Source organism: Canis aureus, chromosome 26, assembly GCF_053574225.1.
Source record: "Canis aureus isolate CA01 chromosome 26, VMU_Caureus_v.1.0, whole genome shotgun sequence".
Classification (NCBI taxonomy): Eukaryota; Metazoa; Chordata; class Mammalia; order Carnivora; family Canidae; genus Canis; species Canis aureus.
In genome coordinates this window covers 6,621,038-6,647,360 of record NC_135636.1, presented here as the reverse complement: position 1 = coordinate 6,647,360, position 26,323 = coordinate 6,621,038, and the positions used below count along the sequence as shown (strand labels likewise).

The 26,323-nt window shown below is 41.5% G+C and overlaps 1 long non-coding RNA gene across 2 annotated transcripts; it reads right to left on the bottom strand.

The window, feature by feature from the left end:
- Positions 1-4,028: 4,028 nt before the first annotated feature.
- LOC144298769 (uncharacterized) lies at positions 4,029-24,346 on the bottom strand. 2 transcript variants are annotated; one of them, XR_013365654.1, is made up of 4 exons: positions 23,763-24,346; positions 6,605-6,709; positions 5,289-5,403; positions 4,029-5,009 (listed from the first exon to the last, which is right to left on the bottom strand). It is a non-coding gene; the product is annotated as an uncharacterized LOC144298769 (long non-coding RNA). The 2 variants fall into 2 exon arrangements; XR_013365653.1 differs by having other exon boundaries at positions 23,867-24,346.
- Positions 24,347-26,323: the final 1,977 nt, after the last annotated feature.

Below are 26,323 nucleotides of genomic sequence, written 5' to 3'. Positions count from 1 at the left end.
ATATTTATTTTTTATTGGTGTTCAATTTGCCAACATACAGAATAACACCCAGTGCTCATCCCGTCAAGTGCCCCCCACAGTGCCCGTCACCCACTCACCTCCACCCCCCGCCCTCCTCCCTTTCCACCACCCCTAGTTCGTTTCCCAGAGTTAGGAGTCTTCATGTTCTGTCTCCCTTTCTGATATTTCCCACACATTTCTTCTCCCTTCCCTTATATTCACTTTGACTATTATTTATATTCCCCAAATGAATGAGAACATACACTGTTTGTCCTTCTCCAATTGACTTAACTTCACTCAGCATAATACCCTCCAGTTCTATCCTCGTTGAAGCAAATGGTGGGTATTTGTCGTTTCTAATGGCTGAGGAATGTTCCATTGTATACACAGACCACATCTTCTTTATCCATTCATCTTTCGATGGACACCGAGGCTCCTTCCACAGTTTGGCTATTGTGGACATTGCTGCTAGAAACATCGGGGAGCAGGTGTCCCAGATATTCTTCAGTCTTAAAAGGAAGGAAATTCTGGCACATGTTATAACATGGATGAATCTTGGAAACACTATGCTAAGTGAAATAATTTTCCCCCATTGCAAAATTTTTAACAGATTTATTTATATATTTATTTTAGAGAGAGGAGTGAGCACTAGAGTAGGGGAAAGGGCAGAGGGAGAGGGAAAGAGAGAATCTCAAGCAGACTCCTCACTGAGAGCAGAGCCCTCTGGGGGGGCTTGATCTCATGACCCTGAATCATGAGCCTGAGCCAAAACTGAGAGTAGGACTCTCACCCAACTGAGACACCCAGGTGCCCCTCCCCCTATTGTAAATTTTAAATAATTTTTCAGGCTCCTGTAATTCCTGCCTTTTCAAGAACACATTTGAGATGAAAGGATCAGGCTAATTGCACTTAGCAGGAAAGTCTGGAAGTTCTGGAAAGTTCTGCATGTATCAACTTTCTGTTATTCTTTCCACAAGATAAACATACAGACTAAATATTGTATATGTACCATTTACTTTTATCAAGTTGTTCCTCCTCTTCCCTTTGCTCCCTGCCTCCCAACTTTGTCCCTCCTCAACCTATCTCAGCGCCTGTCATTAGGACCAAGGGATCTCAAATATGTGAACCCCAGTAATACAAAGATAGATGGCACCAGACATCTGAGTGTACTTCTGTGAATTAACAAAATTCCTCAAGCCATTTATGAAATCCATGTAATGATTTCATAGTGCACAGCATACCCATTCTTGTGACCACATTTCTGTACCCATCCTTGCACACACATGTGTGATCTACAGAGAGAAAAAAGTTCTATTTCCTTGAGGATACTATATGCAAGGCACATGGATATGCACTTCTTTGAGTTGTCTTATCAAGTCCTCCAAAAAGCACCACGCAGTCCTGATTGTCATCCTCATTCGCAGGTGAGGAGCTCAGAAAGGTGAAGCAATGGTCACACCTATACCTGCTTCTTCCACCTTGGTCCCAGCCACCATTACCATGGAGTTCCACTGAACTCAAAATAATAATATCTTGCATTGAAGTGTACAGGCTTCTCTGTTAGTTTTACTTTTCTAGTTTCTGTTTTTTATTTTTTCTGTTTTTTTTTTTTTTTTTTTTTTCAGGATCTACTGGTGGGGTTCTTCAGACTTCCAGCATGGGGAGAAAAACAACCTTGGACTCTCTCCTCCATTAAAACTGTTATTACCAATAATTGCTCTCTAGGATTCTGGCTCCCTGAAAATTCACCTGCAGGGAACTTTCCAGAAAAAAAAAAAAAGGAGATCATATTTTGGAAACAGATCTATGAAGAGTACGCCTTCTTTGGAATGAATTCAACAAAAAGTCAGTCCTTGGCTTCATTTTACAGCAGGAAACAGCCTGTTTAGTATTGGTTTTTCCAAAGGCCTCTGGCCCTTCCTTTGTCTACAGAGGGTCATAAAGGCAGGTGCAAGCAGGGAGTCAGAGAGCAGACAAAACTGACCTTTAAAGTTTTGTTTCAGGCCAGTGTGCATGACTCCCAAAAGCGTACTGACTAACACAAATAGCTTTCAACCTCTGCCCTCCTCACTTGTGTCTTGCCATTGTGGGGGAGGCATTCATCTTCTGCCATGACACATCTTTTTAAGACGGAGAGACTGTGTATTGAGTTATTATGATGATTGTGACCTTCTTCTGTGACCCATTATTTTTCTCCCACAATGAACATACTGAGTAAATGCAGATTTAAAATAATACATATTGTTATTTATTCTTATGAAGTCCTCAGTGTCGACTTCTCACCTTACCTCCTGTGTCTTTACCGAGCTGGGTATCACCTTTACATTTTGTTTAGTTCCTGAGAACCTAGATATGAGGGTGGAGGTGTGATGAGGGAGATAAATACGTTATTGCTGGGACAGTCAGTGTTTATGAGATACTGACCACATGCTTGCTGCTGTCATAGGTACCAGAGTCAGGTGGAAAGAATGTGTGGGGCCGCAGTCTGCCTGTGAGGATTCTGCCTCTGAGACAGAATGGCCTTGCTCACACAGATTCTTTGTCCACTCCAGCTTTGCTGCACTAACAAAACACCCCTAAATCTCAGTGGTTTACATCACTTCTTGCTGTGAGCTGTGGTTCTGCTCATGTGCCCCCTCATTCCAAGTCAGGCTGAAGGAGCACCTCCCATTCAGGACCATGCCATTCTCCTGACAAAACGCAGAAGCAACACAGCTGGAGGAACCTCCAGATTCTTCTCAAAACCTCTGCTTGAATGCAGAATACGGTATGTCATTGCTTCACATCTCATTGGTCAAGCATGTCACACAGTGAACCCAAAGTCATGGGTTCACTGTGTGACAGACGGAGGCCTGGCTCTCACAAAGAATTAGGTTATGTGGGAAAGGACACAGTAAAAAAAGTGTGAGTAATATGATCTATTATACCCAGAAAATCCTCAAAATGTATGTGAACTGCAGTGGATGGCAGTGACAATGAACATTCTACAGGTAGAGAGACTCATGGTGGCCAATGAGAGCAAAGAGAAACCCGAATAGCCAGAAAAACTAGAAGACAGAGAAAACAGAGGGGAGGGGAATGAAACTGGGATTTTCTTCAGTTAAGCATAGTGTCATGGATGGAGGCATGAGAAGGAAGCTCATGCAGACATGTCACTTTTTGCTACCTAGCATCTATTTCCTCCTTCCTGATATCATTTGAAATTGCATTTGAGAAATGCTTCTTTTTATTTGTGGGACCGTAAGAAAGGACGGTGGGGGCCTCTGGAGTCTTCTGCACTCATCCACTTCTTTTACAGTCAAAAAGTCAGCTGGTCACTTACATTTGCCCCATTAGACTCTTTCTTGGGGCTTTAAATGAGAGGTAGGTTGCTTCTAGGACATGACAAGGAGCAATGGCTGAAGTTCACTTCCACACGAAGGCCACACTGTCAGACCCAGAAGGCTCCTTCCCTCCATTCCTGTCCTTTTTCCTGTCCTGGTTCCTACCCTTCCCATAAAGTTTAAAGGATCCCCTCTACATTGAAGTTAAACAGAATGGTTTCTGTAGTATATGACCAGAATGTTCTGATTGATAAGGGGCCACAGAAATCATGGGAAACCAAAATGCTATTCCTTTATAGGGTTTGGCATTGAAAATAAAAAGAAAATTTATTGCATCAAAACAATATATCAGTGGAGATGTTGTAGTGGCCTGTCCCAGGTCACTCGGTGGCAAAACCACACCTTGTTGTGTGAGAGCCCTCCACTGTGTCAGAGCTCCTTTCCCATCACTCTGAGTGGACCTGAGCCAGCCTCAGGAATCAAGGTGGCAGCATGGAAGGGAGGCATTCTGGAATGCTGTAGGATGGCTATAGATGAGTGGAGACCATGCTAACCAGAATGGGAAAAGGGGATCCATCAGTGCAGGATGAAATTTCCAGAGAAATTCAGGAAAAATTTGGAGTGATGCTTACAAAAGAATTAGAGTAATATGGACAATAATTATGTTAGAATGTTAAATGAAAAGGAAACAAACACATTCACTCTGACAAGTTTTATTCTAATAGAATGAAAAAAAAACCATGTACACAAGAGTTTGGAATTCTGGATAAAAGTATGAATGACTGTCTTTTTCCTAGTTCTACTTTTATGTGGTATCTCATTCTATTACAATGAAAGTGAATCACTCTCACAGAGGAGGATAAATTTTTTCAAAATCACAATTGCTCAAGAGTAAACAGCAGAAATCCAGGGATGCAACACATTTATAAAAAAAAAATGCTTTGTGCAGTTCACCTTCTGATGATTTACACATCTGCTATTTCTCTCAGAGATGAATAGTCCAGGTCTGCTTAAGATCATCTCTTCCATTTGGTGCAAAGCTTTGGCTAATCTCTGCTGGAACTGGGATAGGCTAGGAAATTCACCTGGATAAAAATATATCACCTGGATATTTTCTATGTAGACAATACTTTATTTATGCGCCTTAGTAGCCATTGGCAGCATCTTTATAATAGCCTGCAAGGGATACAGCTGTTCCCAAATTTAAAAACAGAGAAACACAAAGGCTTCTGAAGCCTGTACTGTGGTCTCTCTTTGACTAGAAAGAATAAGAGGGAACAATGTGCATGTTGGCAGAGAGGTATTATGAAACAACTGCTGGAAAGCTGAACTGAGACAACCTTCCCCTGCTCCTTATCACTTGCAAAAAAAAAAAAAAAAAATCTCTAAGAGCTGCTATAGAAAAGGAGGCAGGGCTATTTAGGATGATAGCCAAACACCTGCAGATTTTTGAGATTATATCACATTCTGTGGTTCTGGAGGAAAGTTTGGCCACTTTGTTTTCTTTTTTTTTCCCCCATATCACTCATGGATTCTATTTTCTGAGAGTGCTTTGATTTTCTACTGACTTGCAAATGAGTATTTCACCTGAGATGACTCCTGCATCTTTTTGACAGCTATAGGCTTCTTTCTTCAAGGACTTTTGTACTCTTTGGAAATTGATGGGATTATGGCAAGGAAAGCAACCTAGGAATATACAAGTAGGAGAACATCAGTATGTATGAAGTGACCACATTTCTCATATTCCCCTGAAGCAAGATGTTCTGAATCCCTACCCACCGCCCTATGTAGGGTTTACATAGCATGCTCTGTGTGCATCCCTCTGCAATGCCAGGCTCATGGCAGGCCCCGGTATACATTACAACTCTGGTACTCAGCCAGAGCTGAGTACCATAATGCAATGGTTCTAGGTTGTTACTACCAGGAGACCAGAGTTACCCATGAAGTGACAGCTCTTTGATATACCTGTCTTCTCTGCAGTTTGTGAAAACTCCAAGTTGTCGATTTCAATCCTTCCTCAGTCAGAGGTACAAACATGGCTTCGACTCCCTTGCAAGTTCTGCGGCCGCGTAACTGACGTCTGTGCGGTGGGATGCAAGCAGAAAAGAAGTGATCGTTACCTTGGAGGGCGGGAGGGAGCCTTTTCCTCTTTCTCACTGGCCAGAGCTATAGAGTAAAGCAGCCCCCATGCCCTCAGAGAGGACAGGCAGGCTTGAGAATGGAAAACTGCCTACCTAAACACTATGTCTTGTCCTGGACCATTCAGTTAAAGAGTAAAAAGCTTCCAGCTCATACCAGCCACTGTATTCGTGGTCTTTTTGTTGCAATGCCTTACTTAGCCTACTCCTCTGCTAATGCATACAGAGGGCAGGAGAGCCCCTTCCCTGCTTTTCCTGGGTCCTGTGCTCTGATCCAGATAGCCTTCCAGGATTTCAAGACTGGAGAAAATAAAACACAGGCATTTCTTATAAAAAATATCCAGGATTGCTGCTTTGGAATGAAGAGCTAAAAGTAAGTGAGTGTAAGCGAGTAGTAATTCAGAAAAAAAAAGGAAAACATCAGCTCCATTCTTGCCTTTGACCTGCGTGTGGTCCAGGAGTTTGAAGGAAAATCACAGCTGTCATTGGACAAAGAAGTGGAAGCCCAGATACTCTGAGTACCTGAGAGTTTGTGTTTGCACAGGATTTTGCAGTTAATTTATTTTTCTGATTAAATGGTATCTAAAAAAAATAAAATAAATGGCATCTAACCAGAAGTTACTCTTTAAGGAAAACCTTTGTTATTTGACTGTTTTTATTTCTGCCCTGGTCATTTTGTTTACCAATCCTCATGGTAACTTTCTTTGATATTAGAGAATGTCGGCTTCTCAAAGTCCTCACTCTGATGGACCCTGAAAGATGGAGATAGGACTGAATTCATCACTCATTAAAAAAAAAAATCCACTTCCATCCCACATCAGTTTGCCTAATATTCCTTTTTTAAGGAGAGAAAGCACAGAGGCCACAGATGGGGTGGGGGGACACTTGCCTTTCACCAAACAGGAGGACAGAAATGGGACGTTAATCTAAATGCAAAAAGTATTCCTTTGGCCATTATCGAATTCTTGTCAATGAGGCAACAATCTGTATAGGCAACAATCTGATTGTCATGTTTTCTAACATCTGTTTTTTGGACAACAAAGAATTGCCCACAGTTTTTTAAAGCCCACCTGGGAGAGAAACAATGGGGAGTGAATTTGAGATAATTGCATCACTTCTCCTAATGACCCATGCTTCCCTTACCAGGGATCCCACGCAACCAGAAGCTCCTGCTTTCTGCTTCTTTGTGCCAATGACCCAATGGTGATGCAGGAGAAAGTATCACCGTCCATGTGGTGGAGCACAATTCTTGTTGAATGAGAAAAAGAGAAATAGTTGGTTTCCTCTTTCCACCCCCCATGCCATTTGTGCTAAATATGTAAGAGGCTAGAAAGTCTTACCCAGAGTCTGACATCTGAGTAGAGACCTCAAAAGTCAATAATGTGACCCAAACCTGAACCTTGGCAAACAGTTTCCAAAGCCCAGCTGAGAAGAAAGGGCAGGTGTGCTATTTGATTGCATTTCTTTTGCCACAAAAGATCCTACTTGTTTCAAGTTACTCTATTTGAAGTGCACTTTTCCTGTTGTTTTAATTTGCGTGTGAGTACAAACCTCCTGAGAACAAGGCCTCCCATTTGATTCACTCTTGGTGCATTCCTTTCCCAGAGGCTTGTCTTGCTGCCCATCTTGGATTCTCTCCTTCCTCCACCCCACCCTCTACCGTGCTTACTGGGATCCTCTTCCAGATCAATCCCCTGCTCTCAAAATCCTTATCACAGGTCCACTTCTGCAGCAGCCATAAGATCCCAGTCTCTCTCTCTCTCTCTCTCTCTCTCATATATATATATATATATATATATATATATATATATATATTGAACAAAGTTAGGGCATAAGAGCAGGTCCACTTCTGCAGCAGCCATAAGATCTCAGTCTCTCTCTCTCTCTCTCTCTCTCTCTCTCTCTCTCTCTTATATATATATATATATATATATATATATATATATATATATTGAACAAAGTTAGGGCACAAGAGCAATATATGAAAAATCCAATTTTCTTTATCTTGATTGACAGCTATTATGCCCAAGAGCCATCATTCTGTTTGATGTCTCAAAGAAACAGGGGTTCATTCAGCATCACCACTCCATGCTCCCCTTGGAGTCTGTGTGGTTTAGGAACCTCTAGCCTTGTGTCAGCAGCCCAGTCCGGGGAATACTGGTCAGTGCTGTCATTTATGCCACTTGCTGAAGCTTCTTTCCACCATTGCTTCTCTGGGGACTCATCTTTGGGTATCCTCACCTGGTCCTCAGGTTCACCAGCTAAGCGTGCTGTGTCTGTGCTGTTTGGAGGCTGGGGTACCTCCTATTGCTCCCATGTTGTGTTGTCATGTTTACATCAATAGGAACTTGGGGATCTGCGAAGGTGGGTGCATCAGAGTTTAAAGTTTGTGGCTGTTGAACACATGCCCCTGAACATTTTCTCAGAGGTCAATTCTGTTTTTACCCAGTGCATATCATTTATTCCTCTTGAGAACTGAAACCAAGAGGATTGATTTCCTGACATCCGTTAAACAATACTGAACCTGGTGCTCTTTCACCATCCTGCTGTTGCATTTCTATTCCTAGAAGATAAGACCCTACATCAACTAAAAAGTTTATTAATTAAGACCTACACTTGCTCAACCAGACTCATTTCAAGACGCTCGCCTTGCTGTCCCCACCAATTCAAAGCTTAGCAGCTTTGTCATAATGGCCTAGGCTCTAAAATCCTACAGATGCTCTCCTGTGACTTGGTCATTCTCAGACAGGGCTAAGATGCCCAAGTTGAGTGAACTGAACTTTGCTTTCTTGACAGGTGTTTTTGGATGATCTCCTGGGGAGTCAATAGTAGACTATCTTCTTACTACACAGCAGTGAGTCAGGGAGCCACTGTATTATCATTGTGAATAATCGTTTCCATACAGAAATCAATAGTTTATAAAAGGGCAAAATCATAGACTGAAGAACAACTTAAATGTTGTTGGACAAAAATAAATGTTGGACAAAAAGGAATAATTAGCGAAAGCACTAAAGGTGACCTCAATTTCAGAGTCTCTAAAGACCATCTATTTGCTACCCTCTTGCAGCATGCTGACATCAGGCTGATTAGAAAGACAGGTGAGCAGGAGGGGAGGGGGCTGCCTGTGGGTGTGTCCGAGACTATGCTAAGGCAGTGGAAATGGAGAGTCGTTTCAGAGCTGGCAAATCCTAAGTTTGTGCTAAGGTGGCTCTGCTAATACCAGGTAACGGGGTCTCTGTGGAAATCCATGACAAAAGATGCAGGAGATCATTGTTGGCAATGACCTGCTGTAACTTCCTTCGGAAGTGGATCATCCCCACCCCGACCCCAAATCCAACAATATGTCAGCATGCACACATCCCATTTTGTATGGTAAACACCAGGACGCCAAGCATCAGTCTTGGTCATAGAGTCAATACCGTGTGTGCTTTTTATAATGAGAATTAATATAGTTCTATCTCAACAAAGCAGCAGTTAGGATGTCATCCTATATTCCCTATTTTCCCCATCCCTAATTCTTAAATGTTGGTGGGCAGAAAAATCTCTTGGCACTTCCAGACTTGGGAGAGATCAGATGAGTGCATCTGGGATGGGGCCCAGGAGTCTGTATGTTTAACACTTCCCAGGCCAAAGGAGCTCATGGGAAGAGCACAGCTGAGGCTCAAATAATGTGTTTCTGAGGAGGCCAACCTTAAATCTTGGCTCTGATTCTGGCTGGCTATGTGACCCTGGACGAGAAACTCAGTCTCTTCTATTTTTTATCTGTGAAGTGAGGATCATAATGCCCACTCCTCGTGTTTATTTGAGCTGGCAACAGTGAGATGCTTGTAGCATTTGTGCATTCATTCAGTCCAAATTCAGTGTCCAGGAGTTCTGGGACAAGCTCTGAGCAGGGCTGTGGCTACAAGGAGCAAATAAGGCACTCAAAGTCCTCATGGTTTTTGGGTCAGCAGATGGCAAGTACTAGTGGCTTTGGGAGGAGAACTACAAGAGGGCTGGTGTTGAGGCCCCTGGCCTCTTGAGTCAGCCCTACTTCTTAGGAAAAGCATCTGGCATCTTGAAATTACTGATGAACAATCAAGCACCATGAATTGGGTTGGGATCTGTTACATAAGCAGTATCAGCTGGGTGTAGCCTTGACTTAGGCTCTCTCAGGCTCTCTGATCCTGAGTCTAGGGTCCTGGTGGAAGTAGCTTATTAAGGACGTTTTCCCACCAGAACTAGGAAAGGGGTGGGGAGCAGGACGGGAAGGGAAGGGAGCCAAGCTCAAGTGTGCTCTCAGGTGAAACCCTAACCTCAGCCTGGACCCTCTGAGACCCCAGGTTGTAAATGACACTTCAGAGTTTTTTGGCCAAGTAGGTAAAGGGCTGTGCCTTTCTATTTTCAAGGATGTTCCAGTGTTGATAAAAGGGATCTGAGGGATCCCTGTATTGCTATACCCATTTTTAAGCTACATAAACAGACTCAGCCAGTTTTCTCTGTCTGAGCTTGCATAGCTGTTACAAAACAGCAGTCACCACTGGCTGAAGGATTGCCATGTGCCAGGCAGCCCTCCAGGTACTTTACATTAATAACTCACTGAATCCTCAAACAACCTATGACTTAACATCATCATTAGTCCTGCTAAGGGGATTGCATCAAAAATAATTAGTAACCTGCCGAGGGTCACAAAACTTAACATTTCAACTCAAGTTCAATCCCAGAGACTGGGATTTCAACCCAAGTGTGCTTCACAAACCTGGTCAAGTCTACCATGGTGCTCTCAGTATTTGGTTATCTACATGACTCTGGAAGCCTTAGGAGCAGCTGCCCTTCCCTGTTCACCCTGCATTCCCAGCATCTGGCAGAGAAGTTAGACATTCATACATATTTGGAGGAGGAGAAGAACAATTTCAAAACACCTCGAAGTACTTTGGTCTATAGTTGCACTTGGACTAGAACAAACTCAAGAACAACAGTAGCAAATTATGAAATTCTGGCCTTATTAACTCATTCAGTCAAAAGGCACAGAGCGCCCATAGCATACCTGGCCCCATCCCATGTGCTGGAAGAACAATCATGAAATTGGATACTTTTCTCCCAGCTGAGACTAGGCTTGACAAGTTGAGCAGGGAGGGCTGTCTGTCCATTCTGAAGGCACTCGGCCTCTCCCTTTGTGCAGGCCTTGCTGTCCTGTGTCAGGAGCCCTAATATTGGCCAGGAAGGGACCTGTGTCCCTCCTCTGACCTTCAGCATATTAACAAGGGAGCTCTGTACCTCCTTGGGCCCCTTCGACCTCTCCCCTTTTCCCCTTATAATTATAACAGGTAAATAGCTCAGAGTTATGGTACAAAGAAATAGAGCTGGAGGGATAGTGTTTCAGAACTAATTGTGAGTCACCGGATCAGGTTTCTAAAAGTTGAATATACTGTGAAAATATTCTCCTACCACAGAGTCCTGTGACTTAAAAGTGGTGACTGTTAACTATTACTAAGGGAGAAAATTTTACTCAAATTGTTTTCTCCCTTTTCCCATTTTCATTGTTCAATGTATCAGCAAAAAACCCATGGTCTGTTTTAATTTAAGAAGAAATAATGTAAAAATGTTTTCCTCTGCCCTCCTCTCAGGTGTAGTGAGCAATTATAGGGATCGATAATTTTTCATTCCAGGATGAAGATAAAGGAGTCTCCCTTTCAATTCCTCACCTTCTGCCCCCACAAAGAGGGTTGCAGTACCTCTGGAGGCAGCAAGGAACGAGGCAGGGTTCAGAATTCCAGGGGCAGACAACCAGCCTCTGGGTCAGAGTCTCCACCCCAGGCCTCCATTCCCTATCCGTGGTCTCTCCCAAGCTGAGACATTTCTCAGAGTGCACTACCCTGGGCTAGCTGGAAGCTGGACTGTCTCACGTAAATGTTCCTGTGAGGTCACAGTGGTCTTAGGGGTCTCTGATTCCTCCCAGCCGAATCATCCTAAATTATGGACACTTGGACCCCTCCTGTGTGTCCTACGAGAGAGCCTGAGTAAGACCCTGGAGCCATCATGAGCCACCAGCCTCTAGCTGTAAAGGAGAAATGAACTCTGTAGGGGACATATCCAATTCTGATTTAAATTTAATCTCGGTGGTCAATTATTTGTATAATAATGGAGGAAAATAAAGACTATTTCACCAAAGTCAACTCTGTAATTTTAGAGCCTTTAAGACATTTGAAAAAGCCTTGTGCAATTATGTGGCGCTTAATACTCAGATAATGGAACAATGAAAGATGTATGTTTGCATTTTGTAAAATTAAACTGTATGCAGTTATTTATCTTTTACCTTAATTGTTTGAGCTTGTTTCTAATGTAAACTGTTGTAATTTTAAATAAATACAATAGAAAAAACTTTCATAGGTATCAAGAATCCAGAGTAAATTTACTTTGCAAATAGGCTTTGTAGGTATGTTTTATGCTGAGGATCTTAAACTGACACTTTCATTCAAAAATCTTTTGAATTACTCACTGTTTGCCTCTCCGAGGTCAGATGGATTTTGAGGAGGCTGGATTTCACAATGGAGTTTGGGTGACTTCATCCAAATCTTGAAATATGGGAAATGTATGAAATCGGTGTGCTAGTGGGTTGAAAGTATAGTCTGGACTGACTTTTGTGAAGTGTGCTAACTTCATCCTTTCATTTTTATGTTCTTCCTTTAACCCTGGGTCCAATTTGGTCTCCTTTATAATTATATTTCTCATCCACTTACCTTTTGTTCGCTTGATGTATTTATTATAAGAAGGTTTAAGTATCTTGGGGGATAAGGCAAGTTATAGTATATGAATATATTTGCTAATATTTAAAATAATCGATACAAGTCAAATATACTGTTGGTTAAATTCCAATGTTGTCTTTCTGATGTGATGTTCATACCATGACTACAAACACTTGTACAAAACATAAAAACAGAAAGTAAGGCATAAATGATTCCTCATGGATTGCAGAGGATTCCAGGATTACGCTCAATCACATTCCCCTTGTCCAATGGCTTCCTCGGAATTTTATTACTTCAGTGACACTGAATCACTACAGCACAGGGTTTAGGAGTATAAACTTTCAACTGGATGCACATTCCAGCTCTGCCATTTACTAGCTGTGTGACCTCAGGCATGTCACCTGAACCCTCTGAGCCTCAGTTTTCTTACCGAAAAAACAAGAATCCTGGTAATACCTAAGTCTTGGAGGAAGCGGTTGTTCAAATGTATTGATGTATTTTAAAATACTTTGAACAGTACCTGCCTGGCACATGGTAAGCCTCCTATGGGTTAGTCTTGGGTAAAGCTTTATTTTGGAATAATTTCATATTTATAGACAAGTTGTTAAAATGTACAGAGAAATTCTGTAAATTCTTCTCTATTTGCTAATATTTTTACATATGTGCTTAGATATCATTATTAGTTTTCTATTGCTATGTAAGTACCTGTCATAAATTTAACAACTTAAACCAATATACATATATTGCCTCCCAGTTTCCAGGGGTTGAAGTCCAGATACAAGTACACTGGGTCCTCTACTTAGGGTCTGGCCATGCTGAAATCAATCAACCTGTCAGCAGAGGCTATAATCTCCTCTCATTTTCAGGATCCTCTTCCAAGCTTAGTGGTCACTAACAGACCACTAAGACAGTTTATTGTCTTTGTAGGGCTGAGATGCCTACTTTCTTATAGGTAACAGTAGAGATCATGCTTAGCTCCTAGAGGCCTCCTGTCATTTTCTACCATGTGAGCCTTCCCACAGCATGTCAGTATGCCCTCCTGCAGGAGAGAGCATTTCTCTAATGGCTTACCTTTAGTTAAAGGGTTCACCTGATTGGGTCAGACCTACCCAGGGAAATCTCTCTTGTGATTAACATAGAATTAACTGAGGAGTAGTCTAATCATCAGAATGGTATTCCATCATATTCACAGGTTCTGCCCAGACTTATGAGGAGAATACATTACACAGGCATGTACAACAGAGTGTGAAAATCTTTGAGGATTACCTTAAAACTCTGCTGTATGTTTTTTTTTCCCTGAATACTTTAAGAGTAGGACAGATGTAATGCCTCATCACTCTTGAGAATGCTTGAGAATGCTTTTTCTATGACGAAGAACATTATCTTACAGAACTACAACATAATTGTTAAAATGAGAAAATTAAAATTGACATAATTATCTGTTTTAGAGACCTTATTTATCTATCACAAATTGTCCTTTATATTAGAGACACACAAAAAAAATCTGGTCCAAGATACAATCCACATGTTGCATTTCAATGTCATGATTCTTTAGTCTTCTTTAATCTGGAATGTTTCTTTAGTGTATATTTGTTTTTTATGATCTGGGCACTTTTGAAGGGGGCAGCCTAGTTACTTTGGTGACTGTTTGATACTTCCTCATTATTAATTTAACCAATGCACTTTTGCCAGGAGAATGACAGCAGTTATATTTTGTTCTTGATGTGTCATATCAAGAGTCACCTATGTTGGTTGGTCCAATTATTGGCGATGTTAACTTTGATCATATGGTTAACCATATGGTGTCTGCCAGGTTAGTCACCATAAAGTTAGTCTCTACATAATTATTACTAAAGATGAGCATTGTCCAGTGTTAAAAAGTTAATAGGAACAAAGAAAAATAATAAACTTTCACAGGCCTGAAAGCACTGTATAGCCTCAAAGCACTTTGACTTATATTCCCTTAGAGTTAGCCAGTGAACAAGTCTGAGTTTGGCTGTCTGCTGAGCTCCCAAATTCTTGTCTTTCAAGGGCTCTGCCCTGCAATCATGCAACTCTCTCTTTCCTATAACAAAATTGCCTCCCTCTCTGGGGATGATTCTCAACACAATATCATCACATCTTACTTTGTTTCATCAGAGACTACATTCATCGTCTTACTCTCCTCACTCCCCTCTTAGAACAGCTCTATCCTGACCTCTGTCATCATCATACCACTAAGAATGAGACAAATCATGTCCAGCTCACCAACAATCTCCATGACACTAAATCCAATGGATGTTTCTCTGTCTCCACCATTTTTGAGCTTTCAATGACAGCCAACATTATCAGCCACAATTTTCTTGAAATGTCCCTACCCCAGCCTTTTCTGGCGGGTTTCCTCTTATCTCAATGGCTGTTTCTATGTCTCTTGAAGTCTTAGATATTATTCATGGGAACCCTTGGGATGGCATAGTTCTGCTCCACACGGTCGCTCAACCTCCAGCAGGTGAGCCCAAGTATGTGTCCATGGCAGTAGCTGGTCCCAAAAGAGTGAGTCACAGACACAGTGTCTTAATGTCTAGACTCGTTCTGACCCTCTGACATTTCTGCTGCATTCTATAGGCCACAGTGAGTCATAGGGCCAGCCCTGATTCAAGGGGGAGGGAAGTAAGTTTCACATCTTGATAAGAAGACCTTCAAAGTCTCATTATAAAACATGCAAATACAGGGAGTTGGGAAGAATTGGAACCATTTTTTGCAATTAATCACTAAATCCACTAAAAATAGCCCTGGACAACATGATATTATCTGCCATCTGCTTTTGTATTTTTGGTCAAATATAGTGATTCCTATAGGTTTTGACACACTCATGATGCACATTCAAGTATTCTTGTGCCCTTTCTTTTCACCATCTGTTCTCCCTTCCTCAGTTTTATTGAGTTATAATTGACATATAATATTATATTAGCTTCTAGTGTACAACATAATGAGTTGGTATTTGTATACATTGGGAAATGATCATCACAATAAATCTAGTTAATATCCATCACCTCAACATAATTACAATTTTTTTCTTTTGATGAGAACTTTTAAGATCTATTCTCTTAGCAACTTTCAAATATATAATACAATATTGTTAACTACAGTCATCATGCTGGGCATGACATCCCTATGACTTAATTCTTATAACTGAAGGTTCTTACCTTTTGACCACCTTCACCTGTCTCATGCCTCCTATCCCTGATTTGGGCAACCACCAACCTATGAATTCAGTATTTGTCCTCTGTCAGACTATTTCACTCTCATGTGTCTTCTAATAAAGACCGTGGCTTCTCCCACACCCATCTGTGGAAATATCCTCCTAACTCTGACCTCTGTGGATTTCCATTTTTGCTGGCTCTGTAGCATATCAGGTTCTAAGGTTACCAAATGATGTGAGGAGTGAGCTTAGATAGGGGGCCACCTTGCTGGTGCCTGTGAGAGCCATAATGATTGGTCATGGAGTTCAGCTTCTCTTATGACTGAATATTCTTTCTAATTTCACTCTATTAGCTCCAGCTCCAGATCAAGCCATTCACTTTCTCTATCTTATTCATCAGTCCTAAGGAAAAAAAAAAAAAAAGGAGTGTTTTTCTGTTAGTTGGAAAACCCTCTGACCCTCCATTATTTCAATTTCTTTCTCCACCATGTCTAGATGGTACTTTGGCAAAGACACATTTATATTTATGAACCACATGAGTTTAGAAATGAATCTATTTTCTTCAAAGTTATACTGAAAGGAGGTTCAACCAAGCTGGACACATATTTGGAGAAAGGGTTACTTTCCATGTCTTTCCTATTTATCATGACATCTCTGAAGGCCATGAGACTAACCTGAGCATCTTCCTTTTTGGGGTATCATTGAAATCACCTGGGTTGCTTAGAAATAATCATGCCTTGTCACCACCCTGAGGGATCCCAAGGGTCAGAATTACCTGGGTCCAACTAGAACCCAATCATCTGTACTTTACAGAACCTCTGCAATAGCTGGAATTTTGGCAATCAACAGGATTCGAATGAATGCTGCTTGAATTCTCCCTCAACCAAGAGGCCCACTTAAATACCATACAGGTGGATTAGCTCCTTGTTCCTTTTAAATCAGCCAGAGAATAATGTCCAGAGTATCAGGCATGAGAACTAAAATTCCACATCACTTATTCTCAGTGTAATATTTTAATCTGGCTCACCTGGACTAGTTTAGAGTAATAACTGTGACCATATTGGTGACCCTCTGCCCTAGTGGAATTGAAAATTATGAGGTGAGCTCCTTTATAGGTTCTGAGATTCAGGATAATAAGGTATCTTGTCATTCCACAGGAGACAGAAGGATTTAGTCCACCCTTGGAGGCAGATGGGATAGACAGTCACAAATAAGTGATGGAGTCTTGGGCCCTTGTGTCACCAGACGTGTTCTATGGGCATCGATGAAAAGGGGAAGAAACAAGTGGAGTGTAATACATAAGACTAAGTACCCTGTTAATAGTGCAAGATTCAGAGAGCTTTTGACTTTAGGGTCTATGTGAGGATGAAGAAGTCTCTCCCAACAGACAGGAGATATACCAGTGCAATTGTACCAGACTTAAAAAAAATGAGAGTAGCATGTAAAAATATGACACTCATTTTGTCAGAAAAGGGTAACAAAAGCTTACATTTTAATGCTTTTTTATGTGTGCTGCAAAAAAACCTGAAAGTTTACATAAGAAACTAAGAATAAGTATTATCCAATCAGAGGTATGGAGTCTTGATGGGGGTCGACAAGAATGGGAGAGAGAGATTTTTTTCTGACTCTTATGACATTTTTCTGGTTTTTGAACCATGTGAATTTACTGCTTATTCAAAAATTTAATAATACTATCTCTAGTCTTACCTACTGAAAAAATACCTAAAGAGAGACACATCCTGTGAATTCAGCAAAATGTTCACATTGTGTTTTATCAATCACAACAGTATTTACATATGTTTGAAACAGAGTAGTGCAGATTAGCTCAAGACATATTATTTGCTCAGGCTATGAATAACGCTTGGAGCACATATGGATTCATGGGCCCCTTGTAATGACTCCTTCTCACGTCATGTTCACGGAAAACCATGGTCTCTGGTGTGCCCAGCCCACCTGACATTCTTGGGTCACTCTCCTTTCCATAAAGCCAAGTGTTGGACAATTTTACAAGTTAAGGTCCCTAATGTTTAAACCTCATATGGGCAGTCTGGGTGGCTCAGTGGTTTAGCGCCGCCTTCAGTCCAGGGCGTGATCCTGGAGAGATCCTCGATCGAGTCCCACATCAGGCTCTCTGCATGGAGCCTGCTTCTCTCCCTCTGTCTGTGTCTCTGCCTCTCTCTCTCTGTGTGTGTGTGTGTCTCTCATGAATAAATAAATAAAATCTTAAAAAAGAACTAATAATACTTGTAACAGAGCTAATGAGATAGTTTTAAAAAGCTCAGAACATTTGTTTCCTCCTTTCCCTCCTAGAGCATCGTGGCTAGCTTGGCTCCTTTGGCCACCATACTGTTCATGTTGGGAGAATGGAAGCCTTTCATTCTTCCCTTGTGTTGGTGTGTCCTATGCTCTCTGTTATGTTAATATTTCTACAAAAACATTTTGTAGCTCAGTGTTGTGGGCCAAGATAATTCCATCAGCAGCTATCAAGCCCCTAGCCAGCCACATCAGCCCCTTGCCCCATCAGCATGCCTCATTAGCACCCACACATGCCTCCCAGCACCTTTAGTGCTGTGTGTTAAATGTGAAGACCGCCCTTATTCATAGACCCACCTGTAAGGTCACAGGCACTTTCACAGATTAAAACCTCTAAAAAGGGGGCACATGGGTAGCTCAGTGGTTAAGCATCTGCCTTGAGCTCAGATGGAGATCTCAGGGTTCTGGGACCAAGTCTTACATCGGGCTCCCCACATGGAGCCTGCTTCTCCCTCTGCCTGTGTCTCTGCCTCTCTTATTATGTGTCTCTCATGATAAATAAATAAAATCTTTTTTAAAAAGAAAAACTCTAAAAAGTCCTATGGTAAAATAACCTTTTTAGCTTTCTTTAAACAGCATCTCCCAAATTCATTTACTACTAAACTGGTTTTCAAAGAACCCTGCAAGTATTCTCAGTTCTGGCCTAAGTGTTATTAGCCCCTTCAAAGGAAACAAAGCAGAGGCTCCTTATCTCCCGTAGGGCCTTAAATCCCAGCAGTGTCAGGCTTTTTCTACAATAAGAAATACATCCCCAGCTCAGTAACTGTTCCCTTCCCTTCTTCCTCTCTGATGCACTTTGTATAATATAAAGGTGGTAGATTGTACTCCTAGAACATGGACAGAGGGAAACTTTTACTTTTTCTTTTTTTTAAGATTTTTAAAATATATTCATTCATGAGAGACACAGAGGGAGAGAGAGGGGCAGAGACACAGGCAGAGGGAGAAGCAGGCTCCATGCAGGGAACCCGATGTGGGACTCAATCCCGGTTCTCCAGGATCATGCCCTGGACTGAAGGTGGCACTAAACCGCTGAGCCACCCGGGCTACTTTTTCAATTTGCATTTTACTTAGTGAACATTCAGTGCAATATTGGTTTCTGGAGTAGAATTCAGTGATTCTTCACTTACATACAATACCCAGGGCTCCTGAGGCAAATTTTTAAAGCCAAAGCCTCCTCTCAAAAAATTCAGGGGGAGGGATCCCTGGGTGGCCAGCGGTTTGGCGCCTGCCTTTGGCCCAGGGCGCGATCCTGGAGACCCGGGATCAAATCCCATGTCGGGCTCCTGGTGCATGGAGCCTGCTTCTCCCTCTGCCTGTGTCTCTGCCTCTCTCTCTCTCTCTCTCTCTCTGTGTGTGACTATCATAAATAAATTAAAAAAATTAAAAAAATTTCAGGGGGAGAAACAGAAATCTCACTTTGGTTTCCTATAGTTTAAAGGCTCCAGAGAGCTTTCTTCTGTTTGCAGGAAAAGCTCAAATCTTACATGTCAGTATACATTTTCAAAAGAGATTACTTTACTTTTGACTTGAATCATTTCTATCCTGACTGTTTAAAAAGCCAAAAGCGATATCCTTTTTTCCCTTCTCCTAAATCAATAGGAGACATTTCAGCCAGACCCACTGGCTCTGACCTCTGGGAAGGGCAAGCAGTCCTGCCCCAGCCACCCCTGACTGTAGCTGATGGTGGGGAAAACCCCAAGCTGGCTGTGTCTAGACAATACAACTGAACCAGCAGGGAAATGAGCAAGCAAGTCAGCATTGCAGACCATCCTAGCAAGGTAGTAGTGCATTCCTCCACCTGAGCTTTTGTGGTGGGTCAATTTGGTTGTTAGAATGACTAAAATTATACAGCGGCCCCTATTCTGGTTGTATAAAAATGCCCTCCATTCAAGGAATGTACTGTGTGGTTTGCCACATTTGGGATTCTGAGCCTTTTTGGATATGCTATCTTTAGTGTCAAACCCCACATCCATTCAGTGCTGTTAACCAGATCTCCAGGGTGTAGATGACAGTTCAAGCAAGGGTATTTTCAGATCTATAAATACCCCTTGGTCACCAAGTGGCACTTGTTTCCCATATATTTCCATGAAACAGGACAGCAAGAGCCAAGTTTTCTCTGGCTTATGAAAAGGGGCTTATGAAAAGGGGCTCATTCTACTGAGACTGTTTTTCTGAGTTAAAGTTAAAAACCCAATGGGTTTCTCAGTGCTGCTCAGGTCCTCACATGAATCTTTGACGCACTGGGAAATCACACTGTCAAGGCAGGGAAGTGGGTGAAGTGAGAATTTCAATGGGAATTCTGCATCTGAGGGGGGATGCGCATGTGAGGATGTGAGGGTGTGTGTTTTGTTTCTCCAAGTCTGCTTAACAGGCAGGCAGAATGGGAGGAGGAAGGACTGTACTAAGCCTTTCAGTGGATCCTGAGTTTATAGGAGGCGCTTCACACAAATGCATGAACACTTCCCTTTCTGGAAACAGCCACCGCGTTATTCGACTCAGGACCTTGTGCTTCTAGAAATGCCACGGTCCAGGTAGACTTGCTCTGTGGCTTGCTGATGGTACCAGTTTGGTGTTTATTCTATCTGTTTCACTTCCCTTATATGTACAAATGAGACCTCCTGAGAGTTAAATTTTATATTGCCTCTCTGAAAGCAGAGTCTCTGCCACAAAATCAGCCTCTCCCCGCGTCTTCTCACCTCTCATTCTCCTCTCTCCCCCTGCCACCCTCCTCCTCCCTCCTGCCTCCCCTCTTCCCTCCCTTCTGCCCTGCCCAACCCATGTCACTCACTTCTCTGTCGTCTGTCACATGAGAAGTCCCCTGTGGAGGGGATTCCAGAGAAACCAGGAGCATCTGCCCCATCTCTGACTCCACCGAGTGCCCAGCTATCTTTGGGACACAGGAGAATTCAGTTTGCTTTTTTGAGTTAAAAATCCAGCTGTCCAGGGGCTGCTGCTCCTTTGACAACTGCCACACATGTGGCTTTGCCCTCCTCTCCTTTAGATGGCACCATTTTACTGCAGTGCAGCCTGGAGAATCCTCCCCCCCCCCGCCCCCCCTCCCCGCTTCAATTAGTATTCCTTGTGCAAAAATAAGAAAATTCCTTCATTATGCTGGTGCCCGGTGGCAATCTGATAATTAAGGTGACGCATCAGCATTTCCATTATAAACCCCAATTCTCACATAGGGTTGTAGCTCAGCAATAAAAACTTGCTAGCGAGGTCCTAACCTTAGGACATTTTAAAATAAACATTGCATTTAGCTTTTAGTGGATCTGAGTGGATCCTAATTATATATGTCAAGTCTTGTCCAAGAAATTCTTTTCCTCTATGTGACCACAAGGAAATTAGGACTTTATCTAGGATTTTGAAAATCTCAGCTAGGTATCAGTTTGCATTAAAATAAAATGCAAAATGTGAAAGATATATCAATTAAAAATTGAAAGCAATATAATCTTTTGATTTTTGAGATTTGGTTTCCTAAAGATGGGTATACTTTATCATTTCTATCACATTCTTGTTTTTGTCTCTGGGTAAACCTAACAATAGGCAAACCTAACTTCTGAAACAGTCTGAACTTCATCCAGAGCACATTTCTTTGGGAATTACCTAAATAATCCATTCATTTCCTTGCTCCACTTTTTCAGTAGCAATGTGATCCTAGAATTAAGGCAGAGGCCACTTCACAATCTTGGCCACTCCATGGGGTGGGAAAGGTGTGTGGGAGTCACACTGCACATGAACCCAAGGCAAGACTCCTTCCTGAGTATTTCAGAGCAATCCCCGTTTCAAATATTCCGTCCCTTTATCCAGCATGGTAGCAAATCATGTATCCTCTCTTTTGGCTACAAAAATATTTGGTCAGGTAAATATCTGGTCAGAGAAGGATTTCCAATCTATTGAACAATACTGTACATCTTCAGACCATGCTTCTACGTGAGCCACCTAAAATAAAATCCCTGACCAATGATGGCTTTCTACTTTCCTTTAAAATGATTGATAATTGAAAGTTACTTAAATGTTTTCTGTTGAACTCTGAGGGCATACCATTAAAATTGGAAATTTTAGGTTTTAATCATTGATGAGGTTTTTCTGCTCTATAGCACTTTATGATCAGAATCAAATGTTTTAGGGCACCTGGCTGGCTCAGTTGGTAGAGCATGTGATTCTTGATCTTGGGGAGGTAAGTTAGAGCTCCATGTGGAGCATAGAGTCTATTTAAAATTTTAAAAATAAAGTTTAAAATTCATTTTAAAAAGGAATAAAATGTCTCAGGTACACATTTGAACAGATTCACATGGAGTGCTATCTGAATGTTTGTTACCAACCTTCTTGTTTGCTTCTAGCTGTTATATATGTTAAATGACAACAATTGCTTGACTGAAGAGACTCAGAGTTGGAACTAGAATAAAGCAGGCCACAGTTATAAGAAGAAATGTTCTAGAATTTGTGCCTCTGAAGAGTCCCATAGGTTGGTTTCAGGAAAATTGTGCATCTTGGTGTTAGAGGTGAGACTGGAAGAGAGACTATGCAGTGTCACCGAGGACTTTGCAAGCTGTTAGAATAGAGAGACTGAGAATGAGTGGACAGAGTTGAATGCCTTTTGTCTGTCCTGATGGGCTGTCCCTAAACCAATCTCACCTCTTCTCTTTTCACTTCCTGTTAAATAGTAAGTTCAGATTTGCTTTTTAAAATGTTTTCAGTATCTAAGTTAGTCCTGGATTTGAACTGCAGCTGACTTGTAGAGAAAGACATTGGTAATGTGGGTGTGGGGGTGACTACTCTGAGTAGCAAGAAGACCCTAAATCCTTGCAGTGGGAGTCAGAGAGAATGAGGGGCTCTTTAAGATGAGCAAGGATGTTGTCTATGGCTGAGTGGCCTTTATTTGAGGGAAGGGCTAGAATTATATACACTCTGTTGTAGCCACAAGACATAATAATTTCCCACGACCCCAATCTCAGAGCAATAACATGTCTGGTTAACTCAATTTTCCATGATAATCAGACATAAGGATTAATCAATGACTGTAACTCCCAAAGTACAAAAGATTTGAACTTGAACCCTCTGGTAGCATCAATCCCTGCTGCAAGCCAGTGAATTGATTGTTTTTCCCTCATGGGCACCTTCTGGTAGGTATACAAATAAGGAGAACCCAGGATGAAAGGAGAGGAGAGAGAAGGACAGGAGGAAAGCCATACACATACAATTTGTTGTTTCTGCTACTCTCTATAATTACATTGATGCTTCTAAAAAAATGTTCACAGATGACTCATAGAATGAGAGCAGCATTACTTTTGTGTAACTGATACAGAACATAGAAAACAACTCCCTTCTTCCTCTGGTGTTGGTTTCAGACCACAATGCCTATTTCCCAACATAAGAGAAGAGAAAGAAGAAGAAAGAAAAGAAAGAAGAAAGAAAGAAAGAAAGAAAGAAAGAAAGAAAGAAAGAAAGAAAGAAAGAAAGAAAGAAAGAAAGAAAGAAAGAAAGAAAGAAAGAAAGAAAGATTTTGAAATGTTAACTTTATCAAAAATCAAGATGGATGACTAGGCAGGTTCAACTGGGTAAGACTCACCAGAGGGAGGTGAGAACAGAGAGGAAGGAGGGTTGTAGTGACAAGAGATGTCTGGAGAAATTGGGGAGACTAACAAGTTGACTTCTTTTTTAAGATTTTATTTATTTATTTTAGAGAGATAGGGTGCTTGCGAACAGGGGAAGGGGCAGAGGGAGAGGGAGAGAGAGAATTTCAAGCAGACTGCCTGCTGAGCACCGAGCCTGATATGGGGTTGGATCCCAAGACCCTGAGATCATGACCTGAGCTTAAATCATGAGTCAGACACTCAACTGACTGAGCCATCCAGGCATCCCAACCAGGTGATTTTATAACCAAACAATGTCTATTACTATGTTTACTTGTACCCTTAAGTTGCTTGAGGATAAAGCAAATGAATTGTGCCTAACTTCACAGTGGAGAAGTGATTTCAAATAGCAATAACAAAAAAAGCATGCAGCCCAGAAATGGACTTGACCCCCTTCTTTGCCAAGCTCCCATTCACCTCTCAAGACCCAACTCTACATGTCTTACTCCTTGTGTGAAAGCATATTCAATTCTTCTCTCATATCCAATCTTCCTTCTGCAGGTTTTTGTTCATGCTCCTGCCATGAAATGTACTCCTGTAGAACACTCACTAGATTAGAAAGCCATTCTTCCCATTCGACTGAGTTCTTCAGGATGAGAGCTTATTCATCTTTGTATTCTCAATGCTTGGTACAAACCTTATATAAGACTAGATAACATAACTAGACATGGCTAACAGATGATGAATATATACATGGATGCTGGAAAGGTCTTGCTCTTTTATCTTTGAGTGGTTATGAAGAAATTACCAACGGCAAAAAGCCAGAAAGTTGTCATTGTGGCTGCTGTAGACACTTAACGGCTAGTTTCTACATAGTAACCTAGCTTGAAAAGAATGCCCAGAAACCAACTCAGAATTCCAAAATGAATGCCTAGAACTTTTCTGGCTGGTGGGGATCAACCTGGTTGAAGATCTCACTCCATCATTAGTCCCAGGACTCAAGTGAACCCTGATACTTTGGACTAAAATGAGTACTCATTTAGAGGAAACATTTGGCAGCTGGAGATGTGGTCAGTCAGCAATGAATTGTTTAGATACCTGGTTGCTGTTTCCTAGGAGACCACACGTCAAGTACCTGCTGAATCATGTGCTTCCGTTGGGTAAAGATAGGCTTCTCTGACAAGATGTGGGAGGTTGGGCTGGAGCAGATACCTGACACACATCCAACTGGCCAATCTGAGATAGAGAAGAGGAAAAGGGAAATGTGAAGCTTTACTCACTGAGAATGTATTGTCATAGGGTCTGCTTCCAAGGGAATTGTATGTTCTCAGGTCAGAAGGAGCCAGTCAAACCATTAACTTGTCATTTTTAATAGGTGTTCTTCCACCAAAAAGGTTTTTCTTTATGTTATTATATGAAACCAAATACTTTTATTTCTGCTGCATAGACATAATGGCCTGCTTGAGTGTAAAGCAAGTGCAATGCCACATATTCTAAATGAAGGGGGACTTTATAACGTTCTACCTTTTTAAAAAAGATTTTCTTTATTTATTTATGAGAGAGAGAGAGAGAGAGACAGAGACACAAGCAGAGGGAGAAGCAGGCTCCATGCAGGGAGCCCGATGTGGGACAGGATCCCAGGTATTCAGGACCAGGCCCTGGGGTGAAGGAGGCGCTAAACCGCTGAGCCACCCGGGCTGCCCTATAACATTCTACCTTAAAAAGGAAGTTAATGGGGGATCCCTGGGTGGCGCAGCGGTTTGGCGCCTGCCTTTGGCCCAGGGTGGGATCCTGGAGGCCTGGGATCGAGTCCCACGTCGGGCTCCCTGCATGGAGCCTGCTTCTCTCTCTGCCTGTGTCTCTGCTTCTCTCTCTCTCTATGTCTATCATGAATAAATAAATAAAATCTTAAAAAAAAAAAAAAAGGAAGTTAATGGTCAATGTGTGACTAGTAGTAAATCATGCATGGGTCAGTTTCAATGAAACACAGGGAAAATTCTCAATATGGCAGAGAAAATAAAATGGAAGATTGTCAAGGATAAAGCTTTATGATTGAAATTTAAATATAAATCCAGATTCTGTTTTCCAACTCTTCTTAATTCTTCCCCTAAACAATTGTGATAATCTTCTGTGATGCTTGGTATAACTAATGCTCCAAGACCCTGCAAAAGATAAAGGCAAGAATCAACAAGGTTTTGGGGAGTTATACCTATGAAATAATGCTTAAGCCTTCATTTGAAATTCTACATTTCTGCATCTTAGGTGAGAGTCATTCTGGTAAGAGATATTTTAAAGGCAGGAGTAACCCAGTTGGCCAACTCAAAGGAGAAAACAAAACATAAAGAGCTCATCTAGCACTTTGATTGTTGGTAAACTATACCAGATTGGTTTGAGATGACTAGGTTGGAACTAAACTGCTGGAAAATAAAACTAGTTAAAAACTATAAACTAATGTCTTCTTCAGAAAAAAAGTATCTTTATCCAGCTATCCTACCGAGGAGCTATTTACTTTTTATCTTGTGTCTTCCTTCTCATGTTCTAAAATTTCATACCCTCTGTGAAGCTCCTGAGAAATCCAGTTATCACAATGCTCCAAAGCATAACACCCTCATCCTTTATCTCTGTGCTCTGTCTCTTTGCACATGAACTTGGCTTAAAATGAAACATGTTGGTCAATGGGCTCCTGCAGGAGAAGGGACCCTGACAGCCACAAGATACACTGCAAGTCTATATTACAACAGCGGTTTAAAAGCCAAACCATTGAGCAAATTATATAGTTATTAATTTAATACCATACTAAATATATATTATTTTCCCACAAAATTGGCTGATTTCATTAAATTAACCCTTTTTCAACAAACTCAGTAGACACTGTTGTAAAGAGCATGTTTTCAAAAAATATTTAATGCTATGGGGAAGTACTCACAATACATTCTTTAAAGGAGAAAAGAAGAAAAGGAAGCAAAAATCTACATACAATATGACCCTGAATCTGTGCATATATATATTTATATCAAAATGCTGACAGTGGTGAAATCTAAGCTGTATTTGCAAATTACCACCTATT